We start from the raw sequence: 24,328 nt of genomic DNA, 5'->3' as shown, positions 1-24,328 counted from the left end.
GCCAGACTCATCCTCAGAATCCCAAGACACAAGCACATGACCCAGCACTTACGAGATCTCCACTGGCTCCCCATCGAGAAGAGAGTAACCTTCAAGCTACTCACCCACGCCTACAAATACTTCAATGAAAGAGTCTTCTTCTATGTACCCAAGAGGAACCTCAGCTCTGCCGACCTCGCCCTGGCAGAGACCCCAAGCATCTGCAGAACCAGAACAGGGAGAAGAGCCTTCTCCTACATCGCAGCAAAGACCTGCTACGAGCTCCCAGTCAACATCAGACGAGTCCTCACCCTGCACACCTATAGGAAGAGCCTCAAGACGTGGCTCTTTGACTGATCCGGAGTCTGCCCTCCCTCCCCCCCCCCCCCCTCCCTCAGGGCCCTGAGACCTTAATGGGTGAGTAATACAAAACACAATGGTCCTAGACCTTTTGTTTGAAAAGATATGAATTAATTCTCTATTTAGATATACTTTGATGATAATTCACATGAGCATTATTAGTTACCTCGTACCAACTCAAAATATTAAATACCTTATTCAGCTAGTAAACTTCAAAAAGTGCAAAAACCCATTATTTTGATCACCACGCATTTTATTATGTCAATGGTGTATAATTCACGAAAGCATTTATCAAAAATATTTTAAACATACAACATTGGATATAAGGTTGCTCCAGACGGAACGTGCAAAAGAAAAGTGCTCAAGTGTGAAAGAATGTGAAAAAGAAACTTGAAAGTAGTGACATATAAAAAGGGGGGAATTGATATTTCTAAAACAAGTAGACCGGTTGTAATTCACCGTCCTATCGGGCCTGGCCGCATTCACAGTAAACAATAAGTTGATTACACTTTACAGTTTATGCAAAAACAAATTCTTGCGTTGCACGTTATTAAAGAAAGAATATAAGGTCCAGGCTAAATGTTGGAGCGTCGACGTTTCGACCCGAATTGTGGCCACGAGGGTAATTCAAGACTCGGCCTCGCGGATCTTCCTCAGGACAGGGTGGTGCAACCCGATTACTTATGAAACTTAATCATATACCCGTCAACGACATACAGGTACTGAATTCCCATTAAATGGAGGTCCATGAGATTTCTATGGGCCAAAAGACATCTCAACCAGTGCATACACGTTAGGGCAATCGCCTTAATTGTACTGAATATCAAGCACTGTGCGAAGAACGGTCCAAAGACCTTCAGGTGTTGGATTCCTACTGAGCATTAGTCCATGCAGTATCTGTGGGCATGTCAGAACAGTCGCCTTAATTGTACTGAATACTATAGGGAAAACGATCCTAAAGACGAATATACCCTTGTTTTCCCGGTTTCAGGTTCCTGTTCAGTAGCATCGACTAACCGATAGATTCACTCATGGAGAGAAGTCATTGAATTGGCAGTCACGACGGGAAAACGAGGGTATATTCGTCTTTAGGATCGTTTCCCCTATAGTATTCAGTACAATTAAGGCGATTGCCCTAACGTCTATTCACTGGTTGAGATGTCTTTTGGCCCATAGAAATCTCATGGACCTCCATTTAATGGGAATTCAGTACCTGTATGTCGTTGACAGGTATATGATTAAGTTTCAAAGGTAATCGGGTTGCTCCACCCTGTCCTGAGGAAGATCCGCGAGGCCGAGGCTTGAATTACCCTCGTGGCCACAATTCGGGTCGAAACGTCGACGCTCCAACATTTAGCCTGGACCTTATATTCTTTCTTTAATAACATGCAACGCAAGAATTTGTTTTTGCATAAACTGTAAAGTGTAATCAACTTATTGTTTAGTATGAATGCGGCCAGGCCCGATAGGACGGTGAATTACAACCGGTCTACTTGTTTTAGAAATATCAATTCCCCCCTTTTTATATGTCACTACTTTCAAGTTTCTTTTTCACATTCTTTCACACTTGAATTTTTTTTTTTGCACGTTCCGTCTGGAGCAACCTTATATCCAATGTTGTATGTTTAAAATATTTTTGATAAATGCTTTCGTGAATTATACACCATTGACATAATAAAATGCGTGGTGATCAAAATAATGGGTTTTTGCACTTTTTGAAGTTTACTAGCTGAATAAGGTATTTAATATTTTGAGTTGGTACGAGGTAACTAATAATGCTCATGTGAATTATCATCAAAGTATATCTAAATAGAGAATTAATTCATATCTTTTCAAACAAAAGGTCTAGGACCATTGTGTTTTGTATTACATTGTACCCAGGTCCTTGACTAATTTAGGATTACCCCATTTTTGTAATGGCCCCCTTAATGGGTGAGTAGCGAGCTTTATAAACCCCTGATTGATTGATTGATTGATTGATGCTAAACTCATGGTCCGATCCTAGGGCGCTCAATGGAAGTCCAGAGCTTTGGTTTGCCTGAACCATCTACATCCCCTGACAGATTACCAAAAGGTCACGAGTGAGGCAGCGCAAAACTCATTTTTATTTCTCCACAGATCGCCTTTATTGATCAGGAGCGGTGTAGTCTCTAGGCAGACTCGGTGCTTCCTGCTGGATTTATTTATTTTAATTTGAGAAGTCAAAGGTGGCAATTTCAAAGAACAATAATGTAGAGCACATTTGGTCCCACAAAAATGACAGGCAATAAAGTCTCACACTTGAAGGTTTTGTTGTAAGCATTTTAGGCATACAGTACCTAACTCAAAATGGTCAAAATGAATTAGTCTATAATCAGACTGCAAAGTAAAGGAATGAGACGGAAATCCAGCATAGATTTCCTTTCTAAATCAAGGGGAAAGAGGCTTTCAGCCACATCAGGAAATCAGACTCTTTTATATGGCTCTAAATAAAGGATTTCGTCCATTCACTACATCAGTAGGTGGTTCACAAGTTCTGGTCCAACCAGAAATAAGACAACAGACACTTTCACAAGCGAATACGTTGAACAGGTGTCTACTACATGAAGCTTCTTAGGAGCGATCATCTAAGGAAGGACCAGGAAGTGTTACATGGGACAGCCAGGATTAACCTCGAATGTCTACTCTTCATTCAGAACAGTCTGTGAAAATCTTCGACCTTCTCTGAGGGACACATTTATTTCTTTTTTATTCTAGTAAGAAATTATAATACAGTTTGATCCACGTGGTGTAATGAAACATCACAGTAAACATGGCATCTAAATTATAGTTTGCCTTAACGTAGAATGCCAATTCTTGTTACATGCAAAGCACACATTCTAACAGAACAGCCATATCACCCCCCCCCCTGAGGATTCCCTTGAGTAGTCACAATCATGATATCTGCAAGCTTCATAGGAAGCCGCCATCAGCTTTGGGCTTTTCTATCTGCTTTCTTCCAGGTCTTTAATTTCAGTGTACAGGTCGCTTTGTAATTACTCTAATTTCACATCGATCATTTTTGTCTTTCTTCTGCTGGGTTGCTGACAGCTTTTCTCCCCAAACTTTATCCCATCCTTTGATGAAATGATTCCACAGCCTCGGAGGAAATGGAAAATGCATGCTGCTCCAAAGAACATGATTAGGATAGCGGTCAGAAGCAACTTAAGGATTCCTCCGCCTACGCTTCCCAGCCACTCACCTGATTCGCAAAATCCTCTCCCAATAGAACCGATCACAGCAGATACTCCCTCCCAACCACCCGTTTCCTCCAGCTCTCTTATCTCATGTGTGATATTCGTGATATGAGCACCAACCTTGTTAATCTGGTTTTCTATTCTAGGGATATAGGCACAGCATTCTCTAGTGTGCATTACCTTACACACTCTGCCGTCCTTTGCAAGAAGCATATCCAAAGCCAGGCGATTTTGAATCATCATTGCGCTCAATGCATAAATTCCTTGTTCCACTGTTAAAGCCCCTGTGGAGTTTGTGGCTAATCTATCCACCAAACTTGAAAATGTTCTGATCTGCACGTCATTTAAGTCCACTCCTACTGATGGTATCAATGAACCAAATATATCTCCCAAAATCTGTGCTAAACTGAGTTTGCTTCTTCTCAGACATGCACCATTCCTGGTTCCTAAGCTGTCAGTTTGGCATATCCTTGGAAAGAACAAGGCTGCATAGGAACTAGGTAACCAATTTTGGAGCGACTGGAAATAAGCGGATTTGCTACATACATACTATATTCCCCTTATGCTCTCTCCATATCCTGCCAATATGTTGCCCTTTACTAAATATTTTCTGGTCACACTCACACCATCCTACCATTTCATCTGTCTTGTTTCCTGCTTGTTCTCAAACAATGCATAGTTTTAATTTATTTGCCAAGTCCAAATTCAATCTTGCATGTAAATCCTTTTTCTAACCTTTCTTGTTTCCTCCATTTGATCCTTCCTTGACTCCTTCTGCTGTAAATTCCTTTTCCTTTCTTATCCTTTCGTTAACTTAATCTGCAAAGATCTCCTCAGCTTGGTTAATCAGACAAAAATGTTCCCAAACATCTGGGTTAGTTAGATTAGAACGTGCAGGAGGCAAGAAAAATGCCACCATGTGCTCTACTTTACCTTCTTGTTCATGATAATTCAAAATTTGGGAAAAATGCTTCATTATTTGTATATACATATTAAAGGTATTGGTAACATACATTTTCTAAAGATAGCTCATAATCTTAATAATACAGCTTGACGGCGTCTTGATGATAAGACAGATTCAGGAACATGTTACAGGAAAAAGTGTAAGAGAAAGAAAGATGACAATAAGTTAAGCCTTCAGCTGCAAAGGTAGGCAGATAAGAGCATACAACACAGTTCTCTACACGCATGAACATCACATACGCCACACGCATCTGGCAGTAGACATTATATCCAAAGATATTCTCAGTATTTGAACCATCTGAAATTCTACCTACTGACGTCTTTGGTTTAATCCCGACTGTTTGGTTCACGTTACTATGATTGGGCGAGACATCCCCCTCCAGCGAATAGAAATCCAACGACAAGCCCAGATATGAGGCTTGCAGCGGCAGCCGACAAAGCCATGAGGACAGTTTGCGTTACAACAAACAATTGATGGACGGAATGCTGACAATGCAGACATTCTCCCCCAGTCAAGAGATCTGGGTTAAAACCATCGTTCTTTTGCCCACTACGCCACCCCAGTTCAGACATGGCCATATGCAAATCAGTTTTGACCCTGTGCCTCATGGGAACAGTCCAGCCCGAACTGCCAAGCCATGTCCTCCCTGGACCGGAATCAAGCATCCTAGGAGCGGTTTCTGGCTATCAGCCGTCATCAGCCAGGATAGCTTGACTCCAGTGGCGTAGTGAGCACGGGTCCCACGTCTGGGAATACCCATCCCACTTAGGGCGAAAAGCGTTTCAACAAACAATGATTGGGCGAGACATCCCCCTCCAGCGAATAGAAATCCAACAAGAAGCCCAGATATGAGGCTTGCAGCGGCAGCCGCCAAAGCTATGAGGACAGTTTGCAGCACTTCAGCACCATGTTCATCTTGTTACAGATCAAGGCAGGAAAGAATTTCAATCTCTGCTCAAGTTTGGTTCTTGTTAGTTCTCTTCTTCCTACCTTGCTGTCTTTACCCTCTCTCGAAATCTATAGTCATAGTCCACTATGCCAGCTGGATGCCAATGGGCTCTGCGGTCCTTTAAACGCTGACCTACGGTAAACTGTCTCAATCTTTCTTTGGTAGAGTTCTGCACAATTCTCATGTCTTTTGTTTCCTCATCTGCTGTCTCCTCTTTCGTGGAATCTCGCCAACGTCAGTCTGGTAATCACCAGGGGCGGGTGGAGTTTGCAGAGTTCCACTATTCGGAATTCTGCGGAGTTGTATTAAAACTCCGTGGAATTCCGCAGAGGGAGGCTCCTCCCTCATTTTGGGCATATGATGTAGGTGCAATGAGCGGAGCAGTACCTAGAGGCTGCAAAGGCCTGGCCTGAGAATAAGCAGATGGATGCTGGAGACCATGAAAGCATTGCTTGTCCGGAGTAGCAAAGGCAGCTGCGCAGAGCTGAGTCTGGAGACCACACAGGCTTTGCCTGCGAACAGCAGCTGAGGAGATGATGAGAGTGGACGCTGGAGACCACACGAGTATTGCCTGTCAGAGATGGATAAAGGAAATGAACAGCGTTGAGGGGGGCTATGTAGACATGGACAGGCAAGAGTATCAAAGCGGGATGTGGAGACCGCGTAGAAATGTCCAATCAGGAGTAGCCAGCTGGAATGAGGAGAGTGGCAGCTGGGGACCGCTAGGTATTGCCTGTCAATAGTATCTATGCAGAATGGGCAGACGAAGCCTGCATGTCATATGAGTGTTGCCTGTCAAGCGCACCGAGGAGAATCGAGAAGAGTTGAGTCTGGAGGCATCATAGGTATCTCCTGTCTGCAGCAGCCGGTGAAATGAGCGGAGTGGAGCCTGGAGGCCACCGAGGTACTGTCTGTCACGAGAAATGAGCACAATCGATGCTGGAGACCAAGAAGGCGTTGCCTGAAAATTGACGCTAGGGGAAATGTGCAAAGTGATGGCCGGAGACCATGTAGGTTGCCTGTCAAGACTCACAAGAGGGCAGGCAAGGAACAGCATGGTGGCAATGGGACCATGTAGGGTTTGCATGTCAAGGATAGTGAGAGGGGATGACTTGCGTCAGTGCATGTGGAAACCAATATCTGAGATTACATTTTGAAACTGCTTCAGTTTTCCAAGAAAATCTGGCCTACCATAGCTCCATTAAATTAGAAACAGCACAGGAGGACCAGAGGAGAAGGTGTGGGGGTTGGAGGGGAGCTGAAAAGTGCTGGAGGCTGAGACCCCCTCCTCCTGTTTCGCAGAATGGAAGGATTTGTTGCACTGTAACAACCACAACAACACAACAGTCATCTTTCCACATTTTTGGCAGCCTTTGAGTACATCTATTGCCCGCTTGAGCGCAGAACACATTGTCTGGGAATACCACTTCAGCAAGGTATATACAAGCACCCACCCCACCTCTGCCACTCACTGCATGGTTCTTGTCCTGCTGCAGATGCCTGAAGGCCAGCTTGGTCAGGTACCCCATGCTAAAGAGGAAGGTGCAGGACAACAGCACCCGGGATGGCTGGCTGCCCCCACCACCTGCACCATGGTGCCCTCGAGCAGCGAGCCCCCAGCCTCTAACAGGGATAGCAGCATGATGGGAACAGCAAGCAGAGACTGCGGCTCAGGAGTCAGACTCAGGTAGTTAAGTCCTCCCTGGAGTGAGATAAAAGGTTTGCTTGTAGCTCCTGTAACTTACGCTGGTCTGAGTAATTTTGTTTTGGGGCAGAATGGCGGATACTTCCTGCACAGCAGCAGTCAGGGTGGTCTCTTCCGGAGCAGCAGGATGCCCTCTTCTGGTCTACCAGCAATAGAGGTTTCTTTGGAACAGGAGGCAGACCTGATTTTTCCAACCAATCTCAGGGCTCGCTGGGAAGTCCAGGGCCATAACTCCTGAGCAATCTCAGCTAAGTGCACGTTGACTCCGAGAACAAGCTACAACTGGGTTTACCAAATGCAATATATGTTTAGAAACAATGACATCCTTAGCTTTCTTTCTAACTCTTTTTCTCAAATAAATCCTATACTGGGGTGTGCGGCAGGGTTAAACTCTGCTATATGGCAGAATCTGAGTTTTTGCTGAGCTCCGCGCTCCAAGTGGAGCGCGCAGCTGGATAAACTCCGCAAACTCCGCTGGCGCAGAAGAGTTCACCGCCCACCCCTAGTTGAGTCTGCATCAATTCTCAAGAAGTAGGTGCAGTTAGGACCTGAATTCTTTTGAGTTGTTTTTCTCAGTCTCTTTGTTTCACATTGGTCCTGGTCACTGCCACTTAGTTTCCTTGTTCTTTTTTGTTGCTCATCTAACTCTCTGTTTTCTCTAATAGTCTCTGGCCTGCTTGACTTAGTCATTCTTCTTCTTTTCTTGTAAGTTCTTGGCCCTTTGACTTTGTGATGCACCTTTTATTTTGAGGTACTGGTCACTTCCATCTCATGAGACACAGGTTCTCTCTCTCATTCAGCCCTTTCTCCTACGACTTCTCCTGCATTGTTTTTGATCGGCTGAGCACCTATTTATTCTGCCTCTATTCTCCATGTGACTCCGGAACCTCAACAGATGTGGAGTTTCAATCTTGGCTTCCGAACTCCAACTTGTGCCTGGGACTCTGTAATTCCGCTCAAGTTCTGTTCTGGCTGTGGTTCAGATGAGTGGTGTAGCGGACACTGGAGACGGACCTCTTCTTCTTCAGAAACTTTGAATCAAGCTTGACTCAGAAATTTTGTGGATGTTGACTCCACCTCTTCCTCTACTCTTCTCACACTTTTTGTGTGTGAAGCGTGGATCTAGTTTGGCAAGCCTGCACATTACACAGAGATGTTGGGTGAAGGGAGGACTTGGTATGGCCCTTTTCAATGTTCCTCCAAATATGACTTGTGGATGTGCTTTTGCACGTGAACCCAGACGCCAGGGTTCAGCTAGTCAAATGAGGCGGATATCACAGCTGGGGTTGCCAAGTCAACCTGGTGAGAGATAGAACGCATCACATCAGCCTGTCCTTTGCAATAGTCGAGAACTATGTCATCTGTAATATTCACAAGTGCAGCTGCAGGAACAGAAGGAATGCGCGTGGCTCTCTCCGTCAGTATTTCATGGGGGAAGAGTCCGGTTCTCCTGCTTCACATAAGTACCAGCAAGAGTGCATCTCGCCGTCTTAGAGGCGTGGAGGCGCATGCTTTTGTTAACTTTGCTTTGATCATCCCGTTTACCCCCTCTAGCACTCCTGATGCCTCTGGTCTGTAACTGCAGTGATATCTCTGGTCAGTGCCTAAGGCTGTGCACAATAGCTGCATCTCCTGTTTCTTGAAGTGACTCTCCTTGATCTGGATCGAGATAAAGTAGCATGCCGAACCTGGGGATTAGCTCCTGCAAAAGTACTTTGACCACTGTTAGATTGCCCCATCTCCTAGTGGGGTATGCCTCGACCCACCTGGAAAACAAACACTCAAGTAATAAAATGTACCTCGGCTGGTTACATCCAGACATCTCCAAAGAAACCAATCTGCAGTCGATTAAAGGGACAATCAGACTTTCCTATGTGACTCACAACTACTTGCCTCCCTGCATTAACTTCTGGCACACAAGACACAAGTGTTCAGCCATGATGCGGAAACAAAGGTTGTGCCAATAACGCTTGAAGGGCTGCACCATCCCATCTCGACCAACAAAGGAGCGCGCCATGCACATGTCTGGCCATAGGAATGGACACGTGGAATCTGGCAGAACTGGCTTTTCCTGATCTAATGCTCAAATGTCACTAGAATCCTTCACACATCCTGCTTTCCCCCATTTTGCTTTATCGTTCTCAGGAGCCTGGTGCTGTAATCCTCTTAGCTCTTTGGAGGTCCTCACAGGATTGACAACATACTCGAGCATGAGCAGCCGGTATCGGAAGAGAGTGGTGCGCAGAGCAGGGGCGGGGCACGGGGGCATCGACGACAAATAAAAAGAGGGGGAAAAACAACTTGACTGTAGACCGCCGCATCGCCGGTCTTCTGCTCCTCTCGTGGCTCCACTGCAGGCAGCGCAGGCTCCCAGACTCCACGGCGGCCAATCCTGAAGCGGCTCTCAGCAGTCTCAGTTAGACTGGGAGCCTGTACTTGCTCTCTCCAACCCAGCAACACAGCTGGGTTGGAGACAGCTTCACTGCGCATGATGGATTGGCCGGCCTGAGACTGCTGGCCAAACCGTCATGCGCACTGATAGCAGTGCGCACTCCTCTCCGTCGGTGCCTGTCATCCTCCTAGCCACGCCTCCAAGACTCTGCCTTGAAACAAAAGCCGATAATAAACCGAGATTTATTACCGCTTTTTAGGGGGGGGGGAGGTTACGCTGCTGGAAGGGGTGGGCGTCGCTCCTTTGGCTCTGTACTAAAGACGGTCGCATTTCCCTCAGTGCCTGGTTCATCCACGTGAAACGTGTTTGTTTCAAGAGCGCAGTATCTGGCGATCTCCTCGGCATTCCTAAAACCTGCTGTAACAAAATCAGCGCCACTCTTGTGGGAAACACATTTCTCGACTGCTATTACTCTTGGCAATTGCAGTGCTGTTGACAGGTTCATAATGTACAGGTGGCTGCAAATGGGGGGTCCCGAGGAGGTGAGAACCCCTCTCTGGGGCCACAACTACTGAAATTCGTGAACGACTCCAAAGCCATCCTGGCTGCCCGTGTCAATGGTGCCTCAGTCTCCACCCGTCAGAGGCATCGTCAAATGATGTGTGATCAGGCGCCAAAGGGGTCCATCCAGAACCTTCAGTCCCGGCTTCATGCACAACTGAGTCCCATCAGCGAAGCCGCAGTCAGCCTCGTGCTAGCCGCCTCCTCCCAGAGTATAGCTGCATCCTGCACTGACACGTCACCACAACATCGCACTATTGTCTTTGTGCAGGAGAGCAAAGCTCTTGTGATGACGTCTCAGCTGGCGTGTACGCCACTAGATGTAAATGTTGATATGGACTAAGGAAACGTTTCTAAAGTACATCCGTGAGTAAGCGCTTTGCACCTCCGTTGTTTCACTGTGGGACATTCTGATCTGGAGGTGAGGTTACCCTATCGGTGTGACAGGTGACCCCCTGCGCTGATTCATTCTGCTGTATCTGGACCTTGAACCCAATGGTAAGCCTGTGGTGTGAGGGTGCTGACACCTACACACAGACATCCGTTCTATTGTACTGTCGTTGGTGTAGCGCGTCATGCTCTTGAGGTGGAACTAAAGCACTTTAGAGCACGCTAGCTCCCTTTCAGTGCATGCCGTGCGTGGTTGGACTGGTGCTGAAGTCCAGCGTGGTCTTAGCTGTGCATGTTTTCAGTGCTGTGCTTAATAACCAGACTTGTTCTTATCCTGTCGTCTCTCGCTGCACGAAAGAGACAAGTGGAGCAAAGAAGGTTCAGAGAGAGAGCACGTGACCTTCATGGTAAGTTCTTGTGTCTGGTTGGAAGGGTGTGAGTTGTGAGTGAGGCCTGCGGGAAGAGCTCTGGTGGCAGGCGTGAGAAGTAGAAGGCACCCCCCCCCCCCCCCCCGCTGTGCTCATGTTCGCACTCCAGTGAATCAGAGCAGGAGGTGGCTGCACTGTGACTGGACCGATGATCCTTGAGGGCAGAGGCTCTGGTGCTTGGGTGGATGTGGTCTCTCTCGTGTCATCTGATCTCCATGGTTCCCTTGCGTGGGTGAATTACTGGTCTGTGCAATCCCCCATCATCTGCTTGGCCAGCTCTCACTCGTTTCTGAATTCCAGGTGTTCGTCAAATTCTTTTGGCTTTGCCGGAAGAAATTCCATCATTTTGCAGCTTGTCCGGCAAGGGGGGTCTACAAAGATGCTGGTTGAAGTGGTTAATCCTACACACTCTAGGCGGGTGACAAACCGTCCGTAAATTTCACGCACAGTCCGTCATTTCGGCCGTCTGTCCGTTGTCCGTGAAGGATTCTTTAACGGACGCCATTTGTCCGTAATTTTAACCCCGCACCGGTCGCACCACCCTAAAGCCGATGTTCCGTCGTTTCCACCCACCTTCCCGCTTGCCTCCGATGCTGTTAAGGTAGGGTGTAACAGACTCCGATGCTGCTGAGGTCGGGTGAACAGACTCGATGCAGCACCAAAGCTCAGATCCCCAGCAGCATTGGAGAGGCACAGCAGGATGGCCACCCTCACACCTTCCGCCCATGATGAGCTGTTAAGAGGTGTTTGAAGGTGACTGAGAGGGAGGGGCTGCAGCTTGCAGCTTAGGAGCAGGGGCATCTATTCAGATGCAAACAGCCCTGAACGTGTCATGTCTCTGCAATTTAGAGGGGCCTCACACCTGACCAGGGCCCCAAACATCATAGAACCGGCCCTGATTACCCCGAGGCAGCACGTGGTTCTCTTCACAGAGCTTAATTACTGTTACTAAATTGGAAGCAAACCTCGGTTCTTCAAACATTCAGTCTATTATGTAATAAAATTAAGAAATGGCACAATTGCACCCACACTGATTAACAAAGTATGGAGGACAATCAGTTAAATCAGTTCTCTTGGAGTATCTCCTTTTTTTTAGTACTGTACATCACAGTGGGGGGTGGCAAAACTAACATTTTGGAAAGAGAGCCTGTTGTCTCGTTGTCTTGTCCAGGAGGGGGTGAGGAGCCCTACCCCACCCTGGAAGAGACCAAGATGATACTAGAATACTGCATGCCCACCCCTGTGCCCACCCTGGTGGATCCTGTTCCCCCTCCTGTGATGGCTCCTGCCCCCCCCCCCTGATGGCTCCTGTCCCCCCTGTGGCCCCCTGTGGTGCATCCTGTCTTCGTCCTGGGTGGCTTCTGTCCCTGTCCTGGAATGGCTCCTGCAGCGAGGGTGAAGTTCTTGATGGGCCTCTTCTCAAAAAGGCTCAGCTCAAAATTAATATGAAAAGATGGGCGAGTGAGTAAGTGAAGGGATGGGTGGATGGCTGGATGAATTAGTGAAAGGGTGAATGGATGAATGAACGATTGAATAGATGGATAATGAGAGAGGATGGGTGGATTGATGAGTGAGTGGAAGGATGGATGAGAAAAAAGATAAATAGCTGGATGTATGGGTGGAAGGGTAGCTGGATGGGTAAAAGGGTGGATGGATGAGTGAAAGGATGGATGAGTGAAAGGATGGATGAGTGAAAAGGTGGCTGGATTGATGAATTGATAAGTGCAAGGGTGAATGGATGGATGAATGAGTGAAAGGGTGGATGCAAGGATGGATGAGTGAGTGAAAGGGAGGGTATATGGACAAAAGGATGAATAAATGAGTGAAGGAGTGACAGGATAGATGGATGAGAGAAAGGATGGATGAGTGATAGGGTCAATGAATGAATTCATGAGTAGATGGATGGGTGGATGGATGGATGGATGTAAGGAAGGATGGCTAAGTGAAAGGGTCGATGGAGAGAGAAAGGGAGGATGGATGGATGACTGAAAGGGTTGATGGGTCGAAGAATGAGTGACTGGGTGGATGAATGAGTAAGTTAAAGGATGGCTGGATGGGTGAAAGGGTAAATGGCTGGATGGATGAGTGAATGGCTGGATGGATAGAATAGTGGATGGATGTGCACAGATGGATAGGGTGAAAGGGTGGATGGATGGATGAGTGAAAGGATGGATGAAGGGATGGATGAGTGAAATGATAGATGGAAGGATACATGATGGATAGGTTTGCAAATGGTTGAATATGTTTGGATATGGCTGGGCTTACTTATATACTATTGCGCGACCTCCTCTGATGTGTCTGTGAAACGTACCTATTGTCCTGAAGTTTTGTCCTGAATTGTGACCTCCTGTCCTGAATTTGTGTCCTGAATTTTGACCCTTTGTCCTGAATTTTTACACTCACCGTCCTGAATTTGCACCCATGCCAGTTGGTCACCCTAACACACTCCGTTATATGGGTGGGAATGAAGGGGTTAATCATGCAGGGTGTATAGTATAAAACTGGGCTTGAAGGGATTAACCCTCTAGTTAACACCATAAGAGCGGTGTTGAAGGGGTTAACCCTACAGAGTGCACTATAAAAGTGGGGCTGAGGGGGTTAATCCCCTGTACTAGGCAGTAAACGGGTTCGCGCCCTCGCTCCCCCTATAAAGCAGGCGACGGATGTCTATCCAATGACCGTTTCAAGAACCTTTCATAAATCAATAAATACATCAATAAAACCAGCAATGCCGGGTTCAGCTTCAACTCTGAGCACTGAAGGGGTTCATCGCCCGTGTGTCTGTGAACATGGAGGGGCTGTAAAGAAGGGGGTGCGCACGAACCGCCTGGTTCTCTTTAAGTTAGGGGTACCGGGACGCAGGTAAAGGTCTGTAATGGGTATCTCTGCTGCGTGCCCAGTCCAGCGACGGGCAATGCCAGGCTCCCTGCCAGCCAAGCTCATGTCCTTTCCACCAGGCCGGCAGCAGGAGGGGCCTTCTAGAAACCCGTCTCTTCATCTTTATACAACTAGAGATAGAACCCGACGCCCCCCCCCCCCCCCCCCCCCCGCCACTCCTCTCCCCTTGAAAATCCCCGCGCCCTCTGTCATGCTGCCCGCACAGCCCTCTCGGTGACAGACACCAGTTGGTGACAAGAAAGAGACACTTCAGCGACACGCAGAGCTGCAGCTGGGGTGAAACACACCATTGTGTGCGCACCACAATCCCTATGTGTGTGTGTGCCCTGACCGCAGAGCAGCAGACCCCTCTGTGTGTGTGCCCCGGCGGCCAGCGCCCACCCCCTCTCTGTGCGTGTGCCAGCCGAGAGCCATCCCAGGCTGTGTGCAAGGTCCGCACAGCACCCACTGACGTGTGCTTGTGTGTGTGGGGTCCACCCCGACATCACCCGGTGCCTTCCCAGCAGCCACTGACGTGGTGGTCACCCCGGACAGCACCCGGTGCCTTTCCAGCACCCACTGAAGTTCAAGTGGACGTGGTGCCTATCGCCACAGCACCCAGTGCCTTCCCATCATTTACTGACGTGCACGTGGACGTGGTGCCCACCCCTACAGCACCCGGTGCCTCCCCAGCACGGCATCATTCACGTGTCTGCCCGACAGCCTCTTTCACGTCCCACAGGCAGACCTCAATAGACCGACGAGACGAACAGAAACCATCATTCGACACCAGCTGCCCTGCTCAGAACTCAGCAACCACCTGCATGAGACCCACAAAGACCAGGGGACCAACAACAGACTGCCCCAGGCCACCCAGGAGCTCAGCAGGCACCTCCCCGTGGCCCGCTGAGGAACCTCCCCCTGAGAACCAGCAGCTGAGCAACTCTCTGCTGTAAACCCTCAGCGACACACCAGGAGCTGGGCACACACCTGAAGAGGAGCAACCACCCGCCTGGTAGCCACAGACACCCTGAAGACCAGGAGCGGAGCAGCCCTTTGCCCTAAATCCACAGAGAACGCAGACACCAGGAGCTGGACAAACGCCTGCCCTAAATCCACAAAGAGCCAGGTGATGAACAAGCAACAGAGAGCCAGGAGATGAACAAGCCACAGAGAACCAGGTGATGAACAAGCAACAGAGAACCAGGTGATGAACAAGCAACAGAGAACCAGGTGATGAACAAGCAACAGAGAGCCAGGTGATGAACAAGCAACAGAGAGCCAGGAGATGAACAAGCCACAGAGAACCAGGTGATGAACAAGCAACAGAGAACCAGGTGATGAACAAGCAACAGAGAACCAGGTGATGAAAAAGCAACAGAGAGCCAGGAGATGAACAAGCAACAGAGAGCCAGGAGATGAACAAGCCACAGAGAACCAGCTGATGAACAAGCCACAGAGAACCAGGTGATGAACAAGCCACAGAGAACCAGGTGATGAACAAGCAACAGAGAACCAGGTGATGAACAAGCAACAGAGAGCCAGGTGATGAACAAGCAACAGAGAGCCAGGAGATGAGCGACAACCTGTTTAAAGCCACAGTGAACCAGGAGGTGAAAAAGCAACAGAGAGCCAGGAGATAAGCAAGCACCTGCCAGAGACCATCGAAGGCCAGGAGACCAAGAACAGATGGCCTCAGGCCTCTTCCTGAGAACCAGCAGCTGAGCAACTGTCTGCCATAATCCCACAGAGCACCGAAACACCAGGAGCTGGACAAACGCCTGCCCTAAATCCACAGAGAACCAGGAGATGAACAGGCCACAGAGAGCCAGGAGACGAGCAACAGTCTGCACAAAGCCCAGGGATAACCAAGAAAACAGGACCCTCTCGCTAAGGCCTACAGAGACTCAGGAGCAGAAGAACGAACTACCTTAGACTCATTTCCTGAAACCCACTGAGACACGAGGGCTCAGGGACTGCCTGAGGTAACGGAAGTGACCAAAGACCTGCTAGACACCCATAGAGTCTCGGGGACCGACCAACCATCTGCGCGAAACAATTATGACTCGAACCCAGCAGCCCCGTGCCTGAAATCCACAGCGACACAAGAGCCAAGGACCACCTCACCAAGACCAGCAGAAACACATCTCCAGGAGCCCCTTGTGGGAGACCTACCCATGGGGAACCCCAGAGACACTCACCACACAGAGTCCCCGGTCTGAGAAGCAGTCAACCCTTGCTGATACTCACAGAAACCAGTCCCTGGAAGACCCTGGTGGGACCGTCCAAAGCCTGTGTCTTGGACACCCTGCCTGAGAGAAACCTACCCCATGGTTCATACATCTGCCTGAAACCCTCAGAAACCCTACCCCTGGGTTCCCACAACCCTTTCTGAGACCCTCAGAAACCAAACCCTTTCTGAGACCCTCAGAAACCTACTCCTGGGTTCCCTCAACCCTTTCTGAGACCCTCAGAAACCTACCCCTGGGTTCCCTCAACCCTTTCTGAGACCCTCATAAACCAAACCCTTTCTGAGACCCTCAGAAACCTACTCTTGGGTTCCCTCAACCCTTTCTGAGACACTCAGAAACCTACCCAGGGTTCACACAATCCTTTCTGAGACCCTCAGAAACCTACCCATGGGTTCACACAACCCTGCCTGACACCCTCGGAAACCTACCCCTGGGTTCACACAACCCTTTCTGAGACCCTCAGAAACCTACCTGGGTTCACACAACCCTTTCTGAGACCCTCGTAAACCTAACCCTTTCTGAGACCCTCAGAAACCTACTCCTGGGTTCCCACAACCCTTTCTGAGACCCTCAGAAACCCACCCCAGGGTACCCACAACCCTGCCTGAGATCTTCAAAAACCTACCGCTGAGTTCACACAACCCTCCCTGAGACCCTCAGAAACCTACCCCAGGATTTCCACAACCCTGCCTGAGACCCTCAGAACCCTCCTACTGGGTTCCCACAACCCATCCTGAGACCCTCAGAAACCTACCCCTTGGTTCCCACAGCCATGCCCGAGACCCTCAGGAACCTACCCTAGGATTCACACAACTCTGCCTGAGATCCTTAGAAACCTACCCCAGGGTTTACACAACCCTGCCTGAGACCCTCAGAAACGTACCCCTGGGTTCAAACAACCCTGCCTGAGACCCTCAGAAACCTACCCCTGGGTTCACACAATCTTTTCTGAGACCCTCAGAAACCTACCACTGGGTTCACACAATCCTTTCTGAGACCCTCAGAAACCTACCCATGGGTTCACACAACCCTGCCTGACACCCTCGGAAACATACACCTGGGTTCACACAATCCTTTCTGAGACCCTCAGAAACCTACCCATGGGTTCACACAACCCTGTCTGACACCCTCGGAAACATACCCCTGGGTTCACACAATCCTTTCTGAGACTCTCAGAAACCTACCCCGGGGTTCACACAATCCTTTCTGAGATTCTACAAGACTCATTCCTGTGAAATACATGGCTGAAACCGCAGAGGATCATCACTGGGATCCCCATGTGTGAGACCCTCAGGCGCCCATGCCTGTGGCACACCTGTGTGAGACCCTCAAAGTTCCATCCCTGGGTACACCTGTGTGAGACCCGCAGAGGTTCATCCCTTTCTGAGACCCTAGGATACCCATCCCTGGATTGTCACAACCCTTACCAAGACACTTAGTGACCCATCCATGGGACACCCCTTTCCGGGATCTACAGGGATAATTCCTAGGAACCCTCTGTCTGAGTCCCTCAGACACCCATCTCTGGGATGTCTCCCCTCTTTGCAAGACCCTCAGTGGCCCGTTAATCCTAAAATGCTTAGATACCTGTTTCTAGGTTTTCACGTCACTTTGTGAGACTTTAAGAGACACATCTTTGAGGGACACATGGCTGAAACCTTAGAGATCTACCCCTGGAAAACACCCGATTGAACCTCAGAGGTCCATCCCTTCAGGGGCTGATCCCTGGGAAACACCAGTGTGAGACCCTCAGACACCCATTTGTGGGACTTACTTGGCTGATCCACATAGACCCATTCCTGAGACACTGCTGCCTGAGACCCAGAAGTCCATCCATGGGACACACCTGTCTGAGACCCTCGATGGTCCATCCCTGTGACACCTCTGCCTGAGACCCGGAGGCCCATCCTCAGAAACACCTGTATGAGACCCTCGATGGTCCATCCCTGTGACACCTCTGCCTGAGACTCGGAGGCCCATCCATGGGACACACCTGTCTGAGACCCTCGATGGTCCATCCCTGGGACACCTCTGCCTGAGACCCGGAGGCCCATCCTCAGACACACCTGTCTGAGACCCTCGATGGTCTATCCCTGTGACACCTCTGCCTGAGACCCGGAGGCCCATCCATGGGACACACCTGTCTGAGACCCTCGATGGTCCATCCCTGTGACACCTCTGCCTGAGACCCGGAGGCCCATCCATGGGACACACCTGTCTGAGATCCTTGAAAACCCATCCTAGGGGCATCAGTGAGACCCTCACAGACCATCCGCATGAGTCCCCACAGAAACTCATGCCCATGAGCCCTTCGTGAAGGCCAGCAGACTGCCACCCCTAAACGTTTCCTGTCAAGGTACGTGGTGGCCTGTGAGCCCATCATCTAAGGTCCTTGGAGACCCTCCTCTCGGACTCATGGAGCCCCCCAGCATCACATCTAGAACAAGCCAAGGCTGGTGACTCTCTTTCTGAGGTCCATAGATGCAGAGGTTCATCATACCCCACACCCCTGCCTAAGAACAGCAGAGTTCAGTATTTGGGGGGTCATGGATCTTCAGAGACATATCCCAAGCACCCCAGGAGTTCCTGTGTTCACCCCTTCACCGCTGAGGAAGAGCATGGGTAAGCGCAGCAGTATCCGGCTGAGGACTGACACTCACCACAGAATCCCACAGTAACACTGAACGGTCTCCCTCGCTGGTCATCTCTGCTATTGAGAACACACATCAACCTGTGATCTCTGTGGATCCCAGGGTGGCCGACCTGGATGGATTATTCTTGATCAGATGGAAGCCCGGCTGGATCTCCCAGGAACCGACCTGGGCCACTGCAATTGTGAGTAGAAGCCTTACTCAAGACCCTCCCTCAGCCCCCCTCCCAGAGTCCTGTAAGTCTTAGAAGCCCATGTGAAAGTGCTCACTCAGAACTGTGAGTTTACGCTTGCCGGGCCTCATGCACGGCCAGCGATGGCTCCAGGTGTTTGCCTGTCAATCGGGTAATGTGCTTTACAGTGTGTGTATGGAGTATAGGGGAGCCTGCAATCCCTGTGTAAAGCCCCTCTAATGCCTCTTTCACAGGTGAGTTGTGACAACTACAGTCACCTGTAATAAGAACATTTCACAGCTGCTCAACTGTAATAAGTTATTTTAGTTGAGTTGTTTCATCATAATTCTGCCTGCCAGAAGCCGAAGTGAAAGTTAGATCACAGAGCTTAATTACAGCTGCAGTTTAAATAATACAAAAGAGAACTAGCTTTTCTTTCTGACTAATGTTTCTAAAAGAGCAGTGACTCAATGGGTCATTACTCTCAAAAACACAATCTTTCTGCATGTTTCTACACATTCTGAACTATAGTTATTTTTTATTTGACACTCTAAGCTGACTCTAGTATGTTTTAGCAAAAAATTACTAACTGGTCTTTGTCGAGTTTAATTTCATGCTACATGTTTCACTTTTATCCTTCGTCTACACAACCATACTATCTTTCATATGAAAGAGAATAACAACAAAGGTTTAAGCAGTTTATGGGATGGGTGATGGTGTGACCATGTATTATAAGGAATAAAATACCCTCTGTCGTACATTAAAAATATATTGTAAGTCACCTTGGAGTTCTATGACCTTACACCGAAACTCCTCAGTGGCTTGCAATATCCTTATAGTGTACAGCAGCGTGTGCTATATCTAATACCTATACCTGAGAGAAAGATTAAACACCCCAGCTGTGCAGTCGATTCAAACTGACATCAGGACAGTACTGACGTCAGACCTATTCTGACGCTAGTTTGACGATATCGAAGCCTGCTTGGTATGATCCGAAAGAAGCCTTTGATTTCACAATACTCCTCGTCGTGATCCGCACGCTTTCCACTCTCTCTTTTCTGTAGTTAGAGCTTCCACAGCAAGTGCAGATGTGTGCGGCAGCGCAAGTCAATGCTGGGCTGGATCATGTTGTCTCTAAGCGTGTTAGCTTTAACACATGTGCACAATTCAAAGAGTGAACACGCAATCCATGGCTATACCTATGCATGCATGTGTGGAATGGGGTCTGTGCCCATGCCTACATGTGTCTGCAGGGCTTTCAATGTTCCCTCTGCCAGGTGTGCATTGCTCAGTCAGTATCATTTTTTAAGTCTGGCTACACACAGCTTTAGTGGTTTGCCAGAAATTACAGCCACACAACATATAGCACACAACTAGACTGTCCTGCTTTCACTGTTTATTGTTTGTGGGATTCACTGGTGCTCTGCATCGAGGTCTGCCGCTCTAACCATTGAGCCACACTTCTCCACAACTAGACTGTCCTGCTTTCACTGTTTATTGTTTGTGGGCTTCACTGGTGTTTTCTCAGTGCTTTCCAAACCTTTTGAAATCAGCGCTTATCAGTGTTTATTCAGCTGATTAACCCCCCAAAAAACAGAAACTGTGTTTTTGTAGTATTTACAAGGAACATGCTGTTGTTTTTTGACTGCAGTGATTGTTATAAAGCATATCTTTAATTTAAAGGAGAAGCAATGCAGGTGATGGGGTATATTCCCAGTGGAAGTGTGTCCAATGGGCTTAAGTCAGACTGATTTACCGTAGAAAGTCTGTGTATTGCACTTTCACTCACATTCACACTCATTACCTCTCACACTCACTCTGCCACGACGTATTAATGGTTTAAAAAGTAAGAGTACCTCATTCAAATGTTTTAGTAAACAAGTTCCTGGGTACAGTAGAGGGTTATTCACCTGCGACTTGATGACTGTTATGACACTGCAGAGGTGGTCCACCCTGACAGTAGTATAGTACCTTAAGAACCTTTAAAATATTGAGTGACACCAGATTCATGCAGTTTTGCCTTCTAAGACACCTGAAACGTGATGCTTTTAGCATGCCCACAACTGTCCTTCTGCACTCTTTGCCTGACTACATTAAGGCGATGCTGCTGCTGTGCGGATATTCAGAGCTGCCAAGTGGCCCATGGCAAATGTCTCCCTTTCAGTCAGTCCTGACCTTTAAACTGACATCAGAGTGGATTCTGTGACTTGAAATATTGCTGTAAACATTGTAACTAAAGGCTCAAAAATCCCAGCAGTAAAGTGAAATTGGGTAAAAAAACAGCATTAGATGAAGGTATCACACAAAGCAATGGGACACTTTGCAGCTGTGAATTTTTTATGGTATGTGGAAAGTCTTGTGTCGTGTTTTTTTTTTTTTAACAGAGGCAAATACAGTTTAATCCCTGTTTAAAAATGTAGAATAAAGAAGATGCATGTTATTTAATGGGTGACAATGTAATATGAGATATAAATACAGATATAACATCCAAAAAATAGGAACTCAGAAAGGACAAATAAGAGATTTGTTTGTCCTTTCAACTCCAAAGACTCATCGATGTTTCGATCCTTAAAGAGGAGAAGTGTTATGGATCATCATCAGGATACCTCTACTTCCACATGAATCTAATTTAGGTTCTTATAACCTCAAATCAGTGATGGATATTACCAGAACATCCTCTGCTACCACCATAAGGTGTGATGCTATACATGTCTTGCACCTTTCATACGCTTCTCCCCTTTAGGCTTGAATGTGATAAACCCCAACCTCTACGGGTGCACTGTTTCTGAAAAATATGTCACCAACACATTCATAAACAACTCTGTTTATGTCGGTGACAGGCGGGCAAAGATCCAGCCCCAGCAATCGATCATCATCGGGCACTGTAAGAAACAACACGGCCATCAGTGAGTCTCAAATAATTTTATATTATGAAGAGATCGCCAAAAATGTAAGATGCTTGACGTCACTCATTCTTGGTACCAGGTGTAGCGGGCAGAGGGATGCTCATGGCCCATCAGAGCCAGGAGTTGGTGTTGGAGAGCCCAGGGTGGTCTACAATAGACATGATTTACCTTGGTTTGTGTAATGGAGCAACACAGAAAACTGCCTGGATCCCTTTGCTCCTTTGGGACCCTTTAGTTACAACCCCATTACCCTGACCTTCTAGTTTCTAAGTCAACATTTTGCCCAGAAAATGGGAAAAGGGAAATGTCCAAAAGTGATATAAACATTTACCCAAGCACAGGAAGGCGCCGGAGGTTAGAGGGGCAGTTTATAATGTTTTGTAACCCCTTGTTGACAGTGCAGGAATTGGGAATAATTTACTCTGGGAACCCATAAATTGGGGCTCATGGTGAGCAACAAAAAGGGGGTGGAGTCACAGGGGGCGGGGTTATAAAAAGCAGCCTGACAGTCAATTTATACATTTATTATAAAAAAAAAACCTTTGTCACAATGAAATTGGCACCAAAGAGAAACGTGATAGTGCATCTCTTGTGGCTTAATTAGTTGCAAAGGCTGCAATTTAGTGGGGTTCAAGCACCTGCGCAGAGAGCTTTGTCTGCCCAGTGAATCTCAATGAATGGTAATGTTGTTAAGATAACTCTGGTGGTCATGGCGCTTCCTGGAGAGATCTGTGTTTTGTTTAGTCTCAGTTTAGACTCATAAAGGTGCAGTTCAAGCTGAGAAGGTTAATGCGCCTCCTGCAAAACACTTCTGCAACCCGCAGATGACAGATTAATGTTATGTAGATGAGTAGATGGGTCGCTGCCTTTGACTCAAAGATCCTTTTATTGCTTGCAGTTCATATATTGCAATTATTTTACTATAGCACAGTGAGCCGCGAACCAGCACAATGGACCTGGGTGCAAAGTGCAAGACATGGGTTGAAAACCTTATCGATTGGCCTCAGTCTGTCATCATAAGGCTGCTAAAAAGGGCTTCTTTGGTTAGAATAAAGAATAACCCCAAGCACTGGGTTATGTTTGAAATGCTGATTTTGGCTCTACAATCTTAGCATGTAATCCCTACGAGAGAAGACGATGACTGACCCCCACACCTTGAAAACCTCTTTGTCTTATGTTCATTGACGTGCTAAAGGCGTTGACTGCTGATCACTCGCCATCAGTGAATGTTGAGTAACATTCATGCACTCTGGGGCCTGAGTTTTAGTGATGCAGGGCTCTGGGTTATGTATTTAGGTGTTACACCTGCTCACTGCATCCCTCGTGGCACAGGACGCTTGCATGCGTGATGACGCGGAGCTGCAGTGTGACGTCATGGTATATAAGGTTCTGTGATCCTAGCTTAGGGGATAGTAAACTGGGTTCCATGTTGAGAATACATGCTCGTCTGGGACAAGTTCCTAATCCGTCACCAATACACAGATATTTATATCAACTAATCAGGGAAAGACAAGTCGTTTTGTCGGTAGTGGCGGGTAGCCAGGCCAAAGTGTATTATGGAGGCCCTCAGAGAGGGAGTGTGAGGTCCCAGGTTCGTATGTTAATGGCATGGAAATATCCACATTATAAATGTACGTAATTAATTACAGGACCTAGCCCTCTTGCAGACTCTTACATTATGGGTGCTGTTTGCACACCCACAGTGTGACCATCACTGATTCACTTACACGGCCTAGCACCCTTGCAGACTCTTACATTGTGGGTGCTGTTTGCAATCCACAGTGTGACCATCACTGATTCACTTACACGGCCTAGCACCCTTGCAGACTCTTACATTATGGGTGCTGTTTGCACACCCACAGTGTGACCATCACTGATTCACTTACACGGCCTAGCACCCTTGCAGACTCTTACACTGTGGGTGCTGTTTGCAATCCACAGTGTGACCATCACTGATTCACTTACAGGGCCTAGCACTCTTGCAGACTCTTACACTGTGGGTGCTGTTTGCAATCCACAGTGTGACCATCACTGATTCACTTACACGGCCTAGCACTCTTGCAGACTCTTACATTGTGGGTGCTGTTTGCATATCCACAGTGTGACCATCACTGATTCACTTACACGGCCTAGCCCTCTTGCAGACTCTTACATTGTGGGTGCTGTTTGCATATCCACATTGTGACCATCACTGATTCACTTACAAGGCCTAGCACTCTTGCAGACTCTTACATTGTGGGTGCTGTTTGCACATCCACAGTGTGACCATCACTGATTCACTTACACGGCCTAGCACTCTTGCAGACTCTTACATTGTGGGTGCTGTTTGCACATCCACAGTGTGACCATCACTGATTCACTTACAGGATCTAGCACTCTTGCAGATTCTCACATTGTGGGTGCTGTTTGCATATCCACAGTGTGACCACCACTGATTCACTTACAGGACCTAGCCCTCTTGCAGACTCTCACACTGTGGGTGCTGTTTGCATATCCACAGTGTGACCGTCATTGATTGCATATCCAC

The 24,328-nt window shown here is 47.9% G+C and overlaps 1 protein-coding gene across 2 annotated transcripts in view; it reads left to right on the top strand.

Annotated features, from left to right (window-relative positions):
• TMEM125 (transmembrane protein 125) overlaps positions 1-24,328 on the top strand; it is a 127,491-nt gene that overhangs the window by 28,017 nt on the left and 75,146 nt on the right. The window contains exon 1 of one of the 2 annotated variants that reach the window (XM_085602984.1): positions 15,228-18,907. The exons of the other annotated variant lie outside the window; for it this stretch is intronic. The gene's annotated coding sequence lies outside the window, so the exon portion shown is untranslated. Of the gene's footprint in view, positions 1-15,227; positions 18,908-24,328 lie in introns of those variants that run through there. 2 annotated transcript variants of the gene reach the window in all.

The sequence above is a fragment of the Triturus cristatus genome, chromosome 4_2 (assembly GCF_964204655.1).
Source record: "Triturus cristatus chromosome 4_2, aTriCri1.1, whole genome shotgun sequence".
Taxonomy (NCBI): Eukaryota; Metazoa; Chordata; class Amphibia; order Caudata; family Salamandridae; genus Triturus; species Triturus cristatus.
The sequence above is the reverse complement of the archived record's forward strand: the minus strand, read 5'-3'. Positions and strand labels throughout refer to the sequence as shown.